The following is a 16,428-nucleotide window of genomic DNA, read 5'->3' on the forward strand; positions in this document are numbered from 1 at the left end:
TATATAGCCCCTCTACTGTGTTATATAGCCCCTCTACTGTGTTATATAGCCCCTCTACTGTGTTATATAGCCCCTTACTGTGTTATATAGCCCCTCTACTGTGTTATATAGCCCCTCTACTGTGTTATATAGCACCTCTACTGTATTATAGCCTCTCTACTGTATTATAGCCTCTCTACTGTGTTATATAGCCTCTCTACTGTGTTATATAGCCTCTCTACTGTGTTATATAGCCTCTCTACTGTGTTATATAGCCTCTCTACTGTGTTATATAGCCTCTACTGTGTTATATAGCCTCTCTACTGTGTTATATAGCCTCTCTACTGTGTTATATAGCCTCTCTACTGTATTATAGCCTCTCTACTGTATTATAGCCTCTCTACTGTATTATATAGCCTCTCTACTGTGTTATATAGCCCCTCTACTGTGTTATATAGCCTCTCTACTGTGTTATCAAAAATCGTGATCCAAGATGGCGTAGCAGTAAGTCGTCCTGTCGTGTCGTGTCCCTGTATATTTTGTTTATATTTTGTTTATTTTTCGTTTTTTACATAGCTATCCCTTTAAAAACATTTTGCTAAACCTAAGCTTCCAAATACGCTGGATCTTCACAACTAGCTATCTAGCTAAACCGCAACCCCGGATGATTACCCCTGGCTAGCGTTTCCACCCACTTAGCTTGAAGCTAGCCCGGCCTGCGCTACCACCGTAGCATACTCCTGAGCTACAATACCCGGGCCCACGACCGGTCTATCGATGTCACCGCATGAAGAGGAATAAACAGACTCACCCCATCGCGACGTCCCCCAAAGGCTAACTCTCTAGCCCTCGCTCTCTCCCTGCTTGCTAATTCGGCCTGCTAACTGCTAGCTTGTCCAGCTCCGGTCCGCTAACTGCTACCTTGTCTAGCCCGGGCCTACAAACTGTTAGCTTGTTAGCACAGGCCTGCTAACCGCCTGAATCGCCGCGTCCCAAACGCCCACCGGACCCATATTTACTTTCTATCTCTTTTGACTTTTAATTTGTTTATACCTTCCGGAAACCTGCCTCACCCAATGTGATACGGAATCGCTATTATTTTTTATTTATTTTTAGAACACACTCAAGAACCTCCAGAAGCTAACCAGCTAACTAGCTACAAGCTATTTAGTCATTGTTCGTCTTTTTTAACCTGGATAACACTCGCCAGTCCAGCTTCCCTTCCCCATCCACCGCTGCCCCCTGGACACTGATCTCTTGGCTACATAGCTGATGCACGCTGGACTGTCCATAAATCACGGTACTCCATTCTGCTTGTTTGTTTTATCTGTTGGCCCCGTTGCCTAGTCTACGCCATTTTACCTGCTGTTGTTGTGCTAGCTGATTAGCTGTTGTATCACCTACTGTTTTAGCTAGCTTTCCCAATTCAACACCTGTGATTACTGTATGCCTCGCTGTATGTCTCTCTCAAATGTCAATATGCCTTGTATACTGTTGTTCAGGTTAGTTATCATTGTTTTAGTTCACAATGGAGCCCCTAGTTCCACTCTTCATACCCCTGATAACTCCTTTGTCCCACCTCCCACACATGCGGTGACCTCACCCATTACTACCAGCATGTCCAGAGATACAACCTCTCTCATCATCACCCAGTGCCTGGGCTTACCTCCGCTGTACCCGCACCCCACCATACCCCTGTCTGCGCATTATGCCCTGAATATATTCTACCATGCCCAGAAACCTGCTCCTCTTATTCTCTGTCCCCAACGCTCTAGGCGACCAGTTTTGATAGCCTTTAGCCGCACCCTCATACTACTCCTTCTCTGTTCCGCGGGTGATGTGGAGGTAAACCCAGGCCCTGCATGTCCCCAGGCACCCTCATTTGTTGACTTCTGTGTTCGAAAAAGCCTTGGTTTCATGCATGTCAACATCAGAAGCCTCCTCCCTAAGTTTGTCTTACTCACTGCTTTAGCACACTCTGCTAACCCTGATGTCCTTGCTGTGTCTGAATCCTGGCTCAGGAAGGCCACCAAAAATTTAGAGATTTCCATACCCAACTATAACATCTTCCGTCAAGATAGAACTGCCAAAGGGGGAGGAGTTAGCCTGCAAAGTAATGTCATACTTTCCAGGTCCATACCCAAACAGTTCGAACTACTAATTTTGAAAATTACTCTCTCCAGAAATAAGTCTCTCACGGTTGCCGCCTGCTACCGACCCCCCTCAGCTCCCAGCTGTGCCCTGGACACCATTTGTGAATTGATCGCCCCCCATCTAGCTTCAGAGTTTGTTCTGTTAGGTGACCTAAACTGGGATATGCTTAACACCCCGCCAGTCCTACAATCTAAGCTAGATGCCCTCAATCTCACACAAATCATCAAGGAACCCACCAGGTACAACCCTAACTCTGTAAACAAGGGCACCCTCATAGACGTCATCCTGACCAACTGGCCCTCCAAATACACCTCCGCTGTCTTCAACCAGGATCTCAGCGATCACTGCCTCATTGCCTGTATCCGCTAAGGAGCCGCAGTCAAACGACCACCCCTCATCACTGTCAAACGCTCCCTAAAACACTTCTGTGAGCAGGCCTTTCTAATCGACCTGGCCCGGGTATCCTGGAAGGACATTGACCTCATCCCGTCAGTTGAGGATGCCTGGTCATTCTTTAAAAGTAACTTCCTCACCATTTTAGATAAGCATGCTCCGTTCAAAAAATGCAGAACTAAGAACAGATACAGCCCTTGGTTCACCCCAGACCTGACTGCCCTCGACCAGCACAAAAACATCCTGTGGCGGACTGCAATAGCATCGAATAGTCCCCGTGATATGCAACTGTTCAGGGAAGTCCGGAACCAATACACGCAGTCAGTCAGGAAAGCTAAGGCCAGCTTCTTCAGGCAGAAGTTTGCATCCTGTAGCTCCAACTCCAAAAAGTTCTGGGACACTGTGAAGTCCATGGAGAACAAGAGCACCTCCTCCCAGCTGCCCACTGCACTGAGGCTAGGTAACACGGTCACCACTGATAAATCCATGATTATCGAAAACTTCAATAAGCATTTCTCAACGGCTGGCCATGCCTTCCGCCTGGCTACTTCAACCTCGGCCAACAGCTCCGCCCCCCCCGCAGCTCCTCGCCCAAGCCTCTCCAGGTTCTCCTTTACCCAAATCCAGATAGCAGATGTTCTGAAAGAGCTGCAAAACCTGGACCCGTACAAATCAGCTGGGCTTGACAATCTGGACCCTCTATTTCTGAAACTATCTGCCACCATTGTCGCAACCCCTATTACCAGCCTGTTCAACCTCTCTTTCATCTCGTCTGAGATCCCCAAGGATTGGAAAGCTGCCGCAGTCATCCCCCTCTTCAAAGGTGGAGACACCCTGGACCCAAACTGTTACAGACCTATATCCATCCTGCCCTGCCTATCTAAGGTCTTCGAAAGCCAAGTCAACAAACAGGTCACTGACCATCTCGAATCCCACCGTACCTTCTCCGCTGTGCAATCTGGTTTCCGAGCCGGTCATGGGTGCACCTCAGCCACACTCAAGGTACTAAACGACATCATAACCGCCATCGATAAAAGACAGTACTGTGCAGCCGTCTTCATCGACCTTGCCAAGGCTTTCGACTCTGTCAATCACCATATTCTTATCGGCAGACTCTGTAGCCTCGGTTTTTCGGATGACTGCCTTGCCTGGTTCACCAATTACTTTGCAGACAGAGTTCAGTGTGTCAAATCGGAGGGCATGCTGTCCAGTCCTCTGGCAGTCTCTATGGGGGTGCCACAGGGTTCAATTCTCGGGCCGACTCTTTTCTCTGTGTATATCAATGATGTTGCTCTTGCTGCGGGCGATTCCCTGATCCACCTCTACGCAGACGACACCATTCTATATACTTTCGGCCCGTCTTTGGACACTGTGCTATCTAACCTCCAAACAAGCTTCAATGCCATACAACACTCCTTCCGTGGCCTCCAACTGCTCTTAAACGCTAGTAAAACCAAATGCATGCTTTTCAACCGGTCGCTGCCTGCACCTGCATGCCCGACTAGCATCACCACCCTGGATGGTTCCGACCTAGAATATGTGGACGTCTATAAGTACCTAGGTGTCTGGCTAGACTGCAAACTCTCCTTCCAGACTCATATCAAACATCTCCAATCGAAAATCAAATCAAGAGTCGGCTTTCTATTCCGCAACAAAGCCTCCTTCACTCAAGCCGCCAAGCTTACCCTAGTAAAACTGACTATCCTACCGATCCTCGACTTCGGCGATGTCATCTACAAAATGGCTTCCAACACTCTACTCAGCAAACTGGATGCAGTTTATCACAGTGCCATCCGTTTTGTCACTAAAGCACCTTATACCACCCACCACTGCGACTTGTATGCTCTAGTCGGCTGGCCCTCGCTACATATTCGTCGCCAGACCCACTGGCTCCAGGTCATCTACAAGTCTATGCTAGGTAAAGCTCCGCCTTATCTCAGCTCACTGGTCACGATGGCAACACCCATCCGTAGCACGCGCTCCAGCAGGTGTATCTCACTGATCATCCCTAAAGCCAACACCTCATTTGGCCGCCTTTCGTTCCAGTACTCTGCTGCCTGTGACTGGAACGAATTGCAAAAATCGCTGAAGTTGGAGACTTTCATCTCCCTCACCAACTTCAAACATCAGCTATCTGAGCAGCTAACCGATCGCTGCAGCTGTACATAGTCTATTGGTAAATAGCCCACCCTTTTCACCTACCTCATCCCCATACTGTTTTTATTTATTTACTTTTCTGCTCTTCTGCACACCAATATCTCTACCTGTACATGACCATCTGATCTTTTATCACTCCAGTGTTAATCTGCAAAATTGTAATTATTTGCCTACCTCCTCATGCCTTTTGCACACATTGTATATAGACCCCCCCTTTGTTTTCTACTGTGTTATTGACTTGTTAATTGTTTACTCCATGTGTAACTCTTTGTTGTATGCTCACACTGCTATGCTTTATCTTGGCCAGGTCGCAGTTGCAAATGAGAACTTGTTCTCAACTAGCCTACCTGGTTAAATAAAGGTGTTCTCAACTAGCCTACCTGGTTAAATAAAGGTGTTCTCAACTAGCCTACCTGGTTAAATAAAGGTGTTCTCAACTAGCCTACCTGGTTAAATAAAGGTGTTCTCAACTAGCCTACCTGGTTAAATAAAGGTGAAATAAAATAAAAAAATATATAAAAAAAATATAGCCCCTCAACTGTGTTATATAGCACCTCTACTGTATTATAGCCTCTCTACTGTATTATAGCCTCTCTACTGTATTATAGCCTCTCTACTGTATTATAGCCTCTCTACTGTATTATAGCCTCTCTACTGTATTATAGCCTCTCTACTGTGTTATATAGCACCTCTACTGTGTTATATAGCACCTCTACTGTGTTATATAGCACCTCTACTGTATTATAGCCTCTCTACTGTATTATAGCCTCTCTACTGTATTATAGCCTCTCTACTGTGTTATATAGCCTCTCTACTGTGTTATATAGCCCCTCTACTGTGTTATATAGCCCCTCTACTGTGTTATATAGCCCCTCTACTGTGTTATATAGCCTCTCTACTGTGTTATATAGCCTCTCTACTGTGTTATAGCCTCTCTACTGTATTATAGCCTCTCTACTGTATTATATAGCCTCTACTGTGTTATATAGCCCCTCTACTGTGTTATATAGCCCCTCTACTGTGTTATAGAGCCTCTACTGTGTTATAGCCCCTCTACTGTATTATAGCCTCTCTACTGTATTATAGCCTCTCTACTGTATTATAGCCTCTCTACTGTATATAGCCTCTACTGTATATAGCCTCTACTGTGTTATATAGCCTCTCTACTGTGTTATATAGCCTCTCTACTGTGTTATATAGCCCCTCTACTGTATTATAGCCCCTCTACTGTATTATAGCCTCTCTACTGTATTATAGCCTCTCTACTGTATATAGCCTCTACTGTATATAGCCTCTACTGTATATAGCCTCTACTGTTATATAGCCCCTCTACTGTGTTATATAGCCCCTCTACTGTGTTATATAGCCCCTCTACTGTGTTATATAGCCTCTCTACTGTATTATATAGCCTCTACTGTATTATATAGCCTCTCTACTGTGTTATATAGCCTCTCTACTGTATTATATAGCCTCTCTACTGTATTATATAGCCTCTCTACTGTATTATATAGCCTCTCTACTGTGTTATATAGCCTCTCTACTGTTATATAGCCTCTCTACTGTATTATAGCCTCTCTACTGTATTATATAGCCTCTACTGTGTTATAGAGCCTCTACTGTGTTATAGAGTCTCTACTGTGTTATATAGAGGCTCTACTGTGTTATATAGAGGCTCTACTGTGTTATATAGAGGCTCTACTGTGTTATATAGAGGCTCTACTGTGTTATATAGAGGCTCTACTGTGTTATATAGAGGCTCTACTGTGTTATATAGAGGCTCTACTGTGTTATATAGAGGCTCTACTGTGTTATATAGAGGCTCTACTGTGTTATATAGAGGCTCTACTGTGTTATATAGAGGCTCTACTGTGTTATATAGAGGCTCTACTGTGTTATATAGAGGCTCTACTGTGTTATATAGCCTCTCTACTGTGTTATATAGCCCCTCTACTGTGTTATATAGCCCCTCTACTGTGTTATATAGCCTCTCTACTGTGTTATATAGAGCCTCTACTGTGTTATATAGAGCCTCTACTGTGTTATAGAGCCCCTCTACTGTGTTATAGAGCCCCTCTACTGTGTTATATAGAGCCTCTACTGTGTTATATAGCACCTCTACTGTGTTATATAGAGCCTCTACTGTGTTATATAGCACCTCTACTGTGTTATATAGAGCCTCTACTGTGTTATAGAGCCTCTACTGTGTTATATAGCCTCTCTACTGTGTTATATAGCCCCTCTACTGTGTTATATAGCCTCTCTACTGTGTTATATAGCCCCTCTACTGTGTTATATAGAGGCTCTACTGTGTTATATAGCCCCTCTACTGTGTTATATAGCCCCTCTACTGTGTTATATAGCCCCTCTACTGTGTTATATAGCCCCTCTACTGTGTTATATAGAGGCTCTACTGTGTTATATAGAGGCTCTACTGTGTTATAGAGCCCCTCTACTGTGTTATAGAGCCCCTCTACTGTGTTATAGAGCCCCTCTACTGTGTTATAGAGCCCCTCTACTGTGTTATAGAGCCCCTCTACTGTGTTTATAGAGCGTCTCTATTATATAATGTTACAGCACTTAGCAGATAAAAAAATAAATCACTGCCATGATGTCATCAACAGCAGCTTTGAGGTTAGAGTCTAGGAGACTTCATTTGATCTTAGTCACTGTTCCTTTCTGGATATGAGACATTCCCGCTAAGAGAAGAGACACACCGCAAAGACAAATGACCACAAGCAACGGAGGAGTTCACGCTCACCTGCTGGGTGGCGGCGAACGGTGGCGTTTTTAACAGAGAATTTTCAGAAAATGTAACAATTTGCTTCCAATATTGTGGTCGGGGGGCAATAGCCCGGACCCTCGCTCGTTTTAGGTCTTTGGTCTTCGCGGGGGGCTCTTTACCTTTTATATAGACCTGTGATTGATGATGGGTAATTCCACGATAACAGAATGATGCTTAGACTCAGAATTGAAGTATAAGCTTACATTTTTATTTTATTTATTTATTTATTTATTTGATTGCAATGTTGAACGAACCGAACAACATTTACACGAGGACTACTTTAACTATTTCCACTGAACATTTTTTACAGAAACACATTTACTCTTAAAGAACAGTACAGGTTGGGTTTGGTAACAGAATGACAAAAGATACTAGGTCATATTTCTTCATCTTAAAGAAGGCAAATAATTTTTGCTAAAATTAAATATAAGAGCACTATTTTCTTGTCATCCAACAAATGTAAACGCCTGGAGTTTACTAAACGGTATTGGCTCGGGATTTGGAACTGGTGCTTTAGTCCAATGAGATGGAAATGTAGCTCTTTGGCCAAATGGTGGGTTTGGTTGTCGAAATGAGAATGAACCCCGAACCTACTGTAAAAAATATAGTGGTGGATCTTTGATGTTTTGGGGATATATTTCTTCCATTGGTCCTGAGGCCGTTGTTAAGGTCAACAGCATCATGAACTGTACCCAGTACCAGGACATTTTTGCCAAAAAACTGGTTTCCTCTGCCAGGAGAATGACAGTTGGCCACAAGTGGATCTCCCAGCAAGACAATAACCCCAAGCAACACATTTAAAATCCACATAGAAATGAAACCACACAATCAACATTTTTCCAATGGCCGTCTCAGTCTCCAGACCTTGAGACACATTTGAAAACCTGCGGTTTGAATTGAACAAGGACACGTTCGTAAACTCAGACGAAGGAGATCAAGGTTCTGGACAGATTCTGTTTTGAGGAATGGTTGAACATCTCTCCCAATGTGTTCTCCAATCCAGCACTATATAGGGCCCTGGTCAACAGTAGTGCACTATATAGGGCCCTGGTCAACAGTAGTGCGCTATATAGGGCCAAGGTCAACAGTAGTGCACTATATAGGGGATAGGGTGGGATTTAGGATGCATCCTTGGTGTGCAAGTTGGTGTCCACTTCTTCTATATTACAGCCCTGTCATGTTTTCCACTGTGTGTCCCTGTGTTTTTAAACAGTATGTTGAGACCGTTTAGCCTGGTTTAACTGTCTGCCTCACAGACCAACGACTGGCCTGTCTTGTGGCTGAAGGGGCTCTTTGAACACATCGTTAACATGGCAGTAAACTGGTCTTCTGTTGACTAGTTAACATACTGGAACAGCCTTGTTTCAATATATATTCACGTTCGGGCCTCTTGGCTGTGGGACCGTTTTAAGTCCGATGTTTGACCAGTGTTCGCCGCTTCATGCTGTGTTGCTGTGGTAGATTGATTGTTGTGCTCGCTGTTCACTTTGCTCTGTGTTGCTGGTTGTACAGTCTGGAGGTTGTGTGTTGCTGGTTGCACAGTCTGATTGAGATTGTGTTGCTGGTTGTACAGTCTGGAGGTTGTGTGTTGCTGGTTGTACAGTCTGGAGGTTGTTGTGTTGCTGGTTGTACAAATCAAATCAAATTTATTTATATAGCCCTTCGTACATCAGCTGATATCTCAAAGTGCTGTACAGAAACCCAGCCTAAAACCCCAAACAGCAAGCAATGCAGGTGGAGAAGCACGGTGGCTAGGAAAAACTCCCTAGAAAGGCCAATACCTAGGAAGAAACCTAGAGAGGAACCAGGCTATGTGGGGTGGCCAGTCCTCTTCTGGCTGTGCCGGGTGGAGATTATAACAGAACATGGTCAAGATGTTCAATGTTCATAAATGACCAGCATGGTCGAATAATAATAAGGCAGAACAGTTGAAACTAGAGCAGCAGCACAGTCAGGTGGAAGTTGAAACTGGAGCAGCAGCATGGCCAGGTAGACTGGGGACAGCAAGGAGTCATCATGTCAGGTAGTCCTGGGGCATGGTCCTAGGGCTCAGGTCAGTTGAAACTGGAACAGCAGCATGGCCAGGTGGACTGGGGACAGCAAGGAGTCATCATGTCAGGTAGTCCTGGGGCATGGTCCTAGGGCTCAGGTCCTCCGAGAGAGAGAAAGAAAGAGAGAAGGAGAGAATTAGAGAACACACACTTAGATTCACACAGGACACCGAATAGGACAGGAGAAGTACTCCAGATATAACAACTGACCCCAGCCCCCCGACACATAAACTACTGCAGCATAAATACTGGAGGCTGAGACAGGAGGGGTCAGGAGACACTGTGGCCCCATCCGAGGACACCCCCGGACAGGGCCAAACAGGAAGGATATAACCCCACCCACTTTGCCAAAGCACAGCCCCCACACCACTAGAGGGATATCTTCAACCACCAACTTACCATCCTGAGACAAGGCTGAGTATAGCCCACAAAGATCTCCGCCACGGCACAACCCAAGTCTGGAGGTTGTACAGTCTGGAGGTTGTGTGTTGCTGGTTGTACAGTCTGATGGAGGTCGTGTTGGTGGTTGTACAGTGTGATGAAGGTTGTGTTGGTGGTTGTACAGTGTGATGAAGGTTGTGTTGGTGGTTGTACAGTGTGATACAGGTTGTGTTGGTGGTTGTACAGTGTGATACAGGTTGTGTTGGTGGTTGTACAGTCTGGAGGTTGTGTTGCTGGTTGTACACCGTTTTATGGCTGTGGGACCGTTTTAAGTCCGATGTTTGACCAGTGTTCGCCGCTTCATGCTGTGTTGCTGTGGTAGATTGATTGTTGTGCTCGCTGTTCACTTTGCTCTGTGTTGCTGGTTGTACAGTCTGGAGGTTGTGTGTTGCTGGTTGCACAGTCTGATTGAGATTGTGTTGCTGGTTGTACAGTCTGATGGAGATTGTGTTGCTGGTTGTACAGTCTGGAGGTTGTGTGTTGCTGGTTGTACAGTCTGGAGGTTGTGTGTTGCTGGTTGTACAGTCTGGAGGTTGTTGTGTTGCTGGTTTGTACAGTCTGGAGGTTGCTGGTTGTACAGTCTGGAGGTTGTGTGTTGCTGGTTGTACAGTCTGATGGTGGTTGTGATACAGGTTGTGTTGGTGGTTGTACAGTGTGATACAGGTTGTGTTGGTGGTTGTACAGTGTGATACAGGTTGTGTTGGTGGTTGTACAGTCTGGAGGTTGTGTTGCTGGTTGTACAGTGTGATGGAGGTTGTGTTGCTGGTTGCTGGTTGTACAGTGTGATACAGGTTGTGTTGCTGGCTGTACAGTCCGATGGAGATTGTGTTGCTGGTTGTTGGAGTTGTTGCTGGTTGTACAGTGTGATGGAGGTTGTGTTGCTGGTTGTACAGTGTGATGCAGGTTGTGTTGCTGGTTGTACAGTGTGATACAGGTTGTGTTGCTGGTTGTACAGTGTGATGCAGGTTGTGTTGCTGGTTGTACAGTGTGATGCAGGTTATGTTGCTGGTTGTACAGTGTGATGAAGGTTGTGTTGCTGGTTGCACAGTCTGATGGTGTTGTGTTGCTGGTTGTACAGTGTGATGAAGGTTCTGTTGCTGGTTGCACAGTCTGATGGTGGTTGTGTTGCTGGTTGTACAGTGTGATGAAGGTTGTGTTGCTGGTTGTACAGTGTGATGCAGGTTGTGTTGCTGGTTGTACAGTGTGATGGAGGTTGTGTTGCTGGTTGCACAGTGTGATACAGGTTGTGTTGCTGGTTGTACAGTCTGATACAGGTTGTGTTGCTGGTTGCACAGTCTGATGGAGGTTGTGTTGCTGGTTGTACAGTCTGATACAGGTTGTGTTGCTGGTTGTACAGTCTGATGGTGCTTATCAAGAGAACATCCCTGGTCATCCCTACTGCCTCTGATCTGGTGGACTCACTAAACAGAGAACATCCCTGGTCATCCCTACTGCCTCTGATCTGGAGGACTCACTAAACAGAGAACATCCCTGGTCATCCCTACTGCCTCTGATCTGGTGGACTCACTAAACAGAGAACATCCCTACTGCCTCTGATCTGGTGGACTCACTAAACAGAGAACATCCCTACTGCCTCTGATCTGGTGGACTCACTAAACAGAGAACATCCCTACTGCCTCTGATCTGGTGGACTCACTAAACAGAGAACATCCCTACTGTTTTTACTACAACAACATACCGCCTGGTTTGCTTAATGTAGAGGAATTTGAAATGATTTATACTTAAGTATATTTAAAACCAAATACTTTTCAGACTTTTACTCAAGTAGTATTTTACTGGGTGACTTTTACATTTACTATTAAGGTATCTTTTACTCAAGTATGATACTTGGGTACTTTTTCCACCACTGGATGGTTGTCTATCGGTAATCCTATAGATCCAGGTCTCTATCATCTCAGCAGCTTAGCTGTCAGGTCAGGCATCTGTCTCCTATAGATCCAGGTCTCTATCATCTCAGCAGCTTAGCCAGCAGGTCAGGGGGTTCCAGGCATCTGTCTCCTATAGATCCAGGTCCCTATCATCTCAGCAGCTTAGCCAGCAGGTCAGGTCAGGCTTCGGTCTCCTATAGATCCAGGTCCCTATCATCTCAGCAGCTTAGCCAGCAGGTCAGGTCAGGCTTCGGTCTCCTATAGATCCAGGTCTCTATCATCTCAGCAGCTTAGCCAGCAGGTCAGGTCAGGCATCTGTCTCCTAGAGATCCAGGTCTCTATCATCTCAGCAGCTTAGCCAGCAGGTCAGGTCAGGCATCTGTCTCCTATAGATCCAGGTCCCTATCATCTCAGCAGCTTAGCCAGCAGGTCAGGTCAGGCATCTGTCTCCTATAGATCCAGGTCCCTATCATCTCAGCAGCTTAGCCAGCAGGTCAGGTCAGGCATCTGTCTCCTATAGATCCAGGTCTCTATCATCTCAGCAGCTTAGCCAGCAGGTCAGGGGGTTTCAGGCATCTGTCTCCTATACATCCAGGTCTCTATCATCTCAGCAGCTTAGCCAGCAGGTCAGGTCAGGCGTCTGTCTCCTATAGATCCAGGTCTCTATCATCTCAGCAGCTTAGCCAGCAGGTCAGGGGGTTCCAGGCGTCTGTCACCCACTTATACTGTAGGCCTCTCACACCAGCAAATCCAGACACACACACACACACTATGTGGATCATGTCCCCTCTGTACTTTGATGGCATCGTGTTAAACTCTTCAGTCGACCACAGGGATGTCTGACCCGACCTGTGATTTTTATCTTCATGATCGTATCATATTCATGCTTAAGTACTCTTCAAATAAAGTATGACTAAATATTTTGTATTCTGTTGTTCACAGAGCGATCACAATGGGGAAAGGCTGCATGAAGGCAATCAAGTACTTCCTGTTCCTCTTCAATGTCCTCTTCTTCGTAAGTATCTTATTTCCCAGACACAGATCACATGCCTATACAGTGCAGGACCTCAGCCTCTCCTCTGAGTGGATGAAACCGTGACAATAACCGTCTGATCGATATGACATGACCGCCACGGCTCTATTGCCCTGTTGGACCGGTTTGAGGTCGAGTCGGTGGGAGGGAATGTGAACTCATCAACACACACCAACTACTCTGTCATCCTTTGTCCTCTGTTTCACTCTCTCATTCTCTGACATCATTCATTCTCTCATTCTCTGACATCATTCACTCTCGCTCGCCCTTAGCTCTCTCTCATGCTCTCTCTCTCTCATGCTCTCTCTCTCTCTCATGCTCTCTCTCTCTCATGCTCTCTCTCTCTCATGCTCTCTCTCTCTCATGCTCTCTCTCTCTCATGCTCTCTCTCTCTCATGCTCTCTCTCTCTCATGCTCGCTCTCTCTCATGCTCGCTCTCTCTCATGCTCGCTCTCTCTCATGCACTCGCTCTCTCTCTCTCATGCCCTCGCTCTCTCTCATGCCCTCGCTCTCTCTCATGCCCCCTCTCTCCTGGTTTCTTCATTAGAGAGCAGATTAAGTGATTGTGGCCTGGTTACCACGGAGATACTCATCCGCTCAGTCCCTGGCTCCCACAGCCCCCCCCCCTCTCTCTACCATCCATCATTCCCATCTCTGAACAGAGTAAATTAAGTGTGATCCAGAGCTTAAGGCTTTTAAGTTACACTGTGAATGTATGGTGTGATCTCACTATTAACATGTAGAGACATGTAGAGAACTAGAATGGAACAGGACTGATGTAGAGAAACTAGAATGGAACAGGACTGATGTAGAGAACTAGAATGAACAGGACTGATGTAGAGAAACTAGAATGGAACAGGACTGATGTAGAGGAACTAGAATGGAACAGGACTGATGTAGAGAAACTAGAATGGAACAGAACTGATGTAGAGAAACTAGAAGGAACAGAACTGATGTAGAGAAACTAGAATGGAACAGGACTGATGTAGAGGAACTAGAATGGAACAGGACTGATGTAGAGGAACTAGAATGGAACAGGACTGATGTAGAGAAACTAGAATGGAACAGGACTGATGTAGAGGAACATCACTACTAACAGGACTGATGTAGAGGAGTTTAGTCTTATTTACCATTGTGTATTGACTCTCTGTCTCTCTCTCTCTCTCACCCCCCCCCCTTCTCTGCAGCTGTTTGGCGCCCTCATCATGGGGTTCGGACTGTGGGTCCTTCTGGACAAGGAGAGCTTCATGGTCATCCTGCGTAAGTTTAACAAAACTACACATACTAATGTGGCAGTCATTCACCAGAGGAATGGTAGAAAGACAGTAATGTGGTAGTCATTTCACCAGAGGAATGACGGTAATGTGGCAGTCATTTCACCAGAGGAATGACTGTAATGTGGCAGTCATTTCACCAGAGGAATGACGGTAATGTGGCAGTCATTTCACCAGAGGAATGACGGTAATGTGGCAGTCATTTCACCAGAGGAATGACGGTAATGTGGCAGTCATTTCACCAGAGGAATGACAGTAATGTGGCAGTCATTTCACCAGAGGATAAATGACAGTAGATGACAGTATGTGGCAGTCATTTCACCAGAGGAATGACAGTAATGTGGCAGTCATTTCACCAGAGGAATGACAGTAATGTGGCAGTCATTTCACCAGAGGAATGACAGTACTGTGGCAGTCATTTCACCAGAGGAATGACAGTACTGTGGCAGTCATTTCACCAGAGGAATGACAGTAATGTGGCAGTCATTTCACCAGAGGAATGACAGTACTGTGGCAGTCATTTCACCAGAGGAATGACAGTACTGTGGCAGTCATTTCACCAGAGGAATGACAGTAATGTGGCAGTCATTTCACCAGAGGAATGACAGTATGTGGCAGTCATTTCACCAGAGGAATGATAAAGACAGTAATGTGGCAGTCATTTCACCAGAGGAATGATAAAGACAGTAATGTGGCAGTCATTTCACCAGAGGAAATGATAAAGACAGTAATGTGGCAGTCATTTCACCAGAGGAATGACAGTACTGTGGCAGTCATTTCACCAGAGGAATGACAGTAATGTGGCAGTCATTTCACCAGAGGAATGACAGTACTGTGGCAGTCATTTCACCAGAGGAATGACAGTAATGTGGCAGTCATTTCACCAGAGGAATGACAGTAATGTGGCAGTCATTTCACCAGAGGAATGACATAATGTGGCAGTCATTTCACCAGAGGAATGACAGTACTGTGGCAGTCATTCACCAGAGGAATGATCATGATAGCAATAGTTGATGCCCATCTATTCCTCTCTGTTTTATATGATAATGCAGCCGTGATGGCGAGCGGGGATGCAGACCCTGATGAGTCTTCTGTTACTTCTGGTACATTGTTTACTTTGCCTGCACTGCTCCATTGTTGATACAATGTATCATTTCATCTGTTATAACCAAGAGCACAGACCAGTCTGAGTTGACTTATGTTGATACAATGTATCATTTCATCTGTTATAACCAAGAGCACAGACCAGTCTGAGTTGACTTATGTTGATACAATGTATCATCTGTTATAACCAAGAGCACAGACCAGTCTGAGTTGACTTATGTTGATACAATGTAATCATCTGTTATAACCAAGAGCACAGACCAGTCTGAGTTGACTTTATGTTGATACAATGTATCATCTGTTATAACCAAGAGCACAGGCCAGTCTGAGTTGACTTTATGTTGATACAATGTATCATTTCATCTGTTATAACCAAGAGCACAGGCCAGTCTGAGTTGACTTTATGTTGATACAATGTATCATATCATCTGTTATAACCAAGAGCACAGACCAGTCTGAGTTGACTTTATGTTGATACAATGTATCATTTCATCTGTTATAACCAAGAGCACAGACCAGTCTGAGTTGACTTTATGTTGATACAATGTATCATCTGTTATAACCAAGAGCACAGGCCTCTGTGTTGACTTTATGTTGATACAATGTATCATTTCATCTGTTATAACCAAGAGCACAGACCAGTCTGAGTTGACTTTATGTTGATACAATGATCATTTCATCTGTTATAACCAAGAGCACAGACCAGTCTGAGTTGACTTTATGTTGATACAATGTATCATCTGTTTATAACCATGCCCATGTCATCTACAAAAGACACTGCTAGGTAAAGTCCCCCCCTTATCTCAGCTCGCTGGTCACCATAGCATCTCCCACCTGTAGCACACGCTCCAGCAGGTATATCTCTCTAGTCACCCCCAAGACCATTCTTTCTTTGGCGCCTCTCCTTCCCAGTTCTCTGCTGCCAATGACTGAACGAACTACAAAAATCTCTGAAACTGGAAACACTTATCTCCCTCACTAGCTTTAAGCACCAACTGTCAGAGCAGCTCACAGATTACTGCACCTGTACATAGCCCACCTAAAATTTAGCCCAAACAACTACCTCTTTCCCAACTGTATTAATTTTTATTTATTTATTTATTTTGCTCCTTTGCACCCCATTATTTTTTTTTATTTCTACTTTGCACATTCTTCCTTGCAAAACTACCAT

The 16,428-nt window shown here is 45.1% G+C and overlaps 1 long non-coding RNA gene across 1 annotated transcript in view; it reads left to right on the top strand.

Moving 5' to 3' along the window:
- LOC116361728 (uncharacterized) overlaps positions 1 to 14,146 on the top strand; it is a 34,251-nt gene extending 20,105 nt beyond the window's left edge. Inside the window, exons 2-3 of the long non-coding RNA XR_004207643.1 lie at positions 12,789 to 12,861; positions 14,067 to 14,146. This is a non-coding gene — a long non-coding RNA (uncharacterized LOC116361728). The remainder of the gene's footprint in view (positions 1 to 12,788; positions 12,862 to 14,066) is intronic.
- The last annotated feature ends 2,282 nt before the right edge of the window (positions 14,147 to 16,428 follow it).

The sequence above is a fragment of the Oncorhynchus kisutch genome, unplaced genomic scaffold (genome assembly GCF_002021735.2).
Source record: "Oncorhynchus kisutch isolate 150728-3 unplaced genomic scaffold, Okis_V2 scaffold735, whole genome shotgun sequence".
Lineage (NCBI taxonomy): Eukaryota > Metazoa > Chordata > Actinopteri > Salmoniformes > Salmonidae > Oncorhynchus > Oncorhynchus kisutch.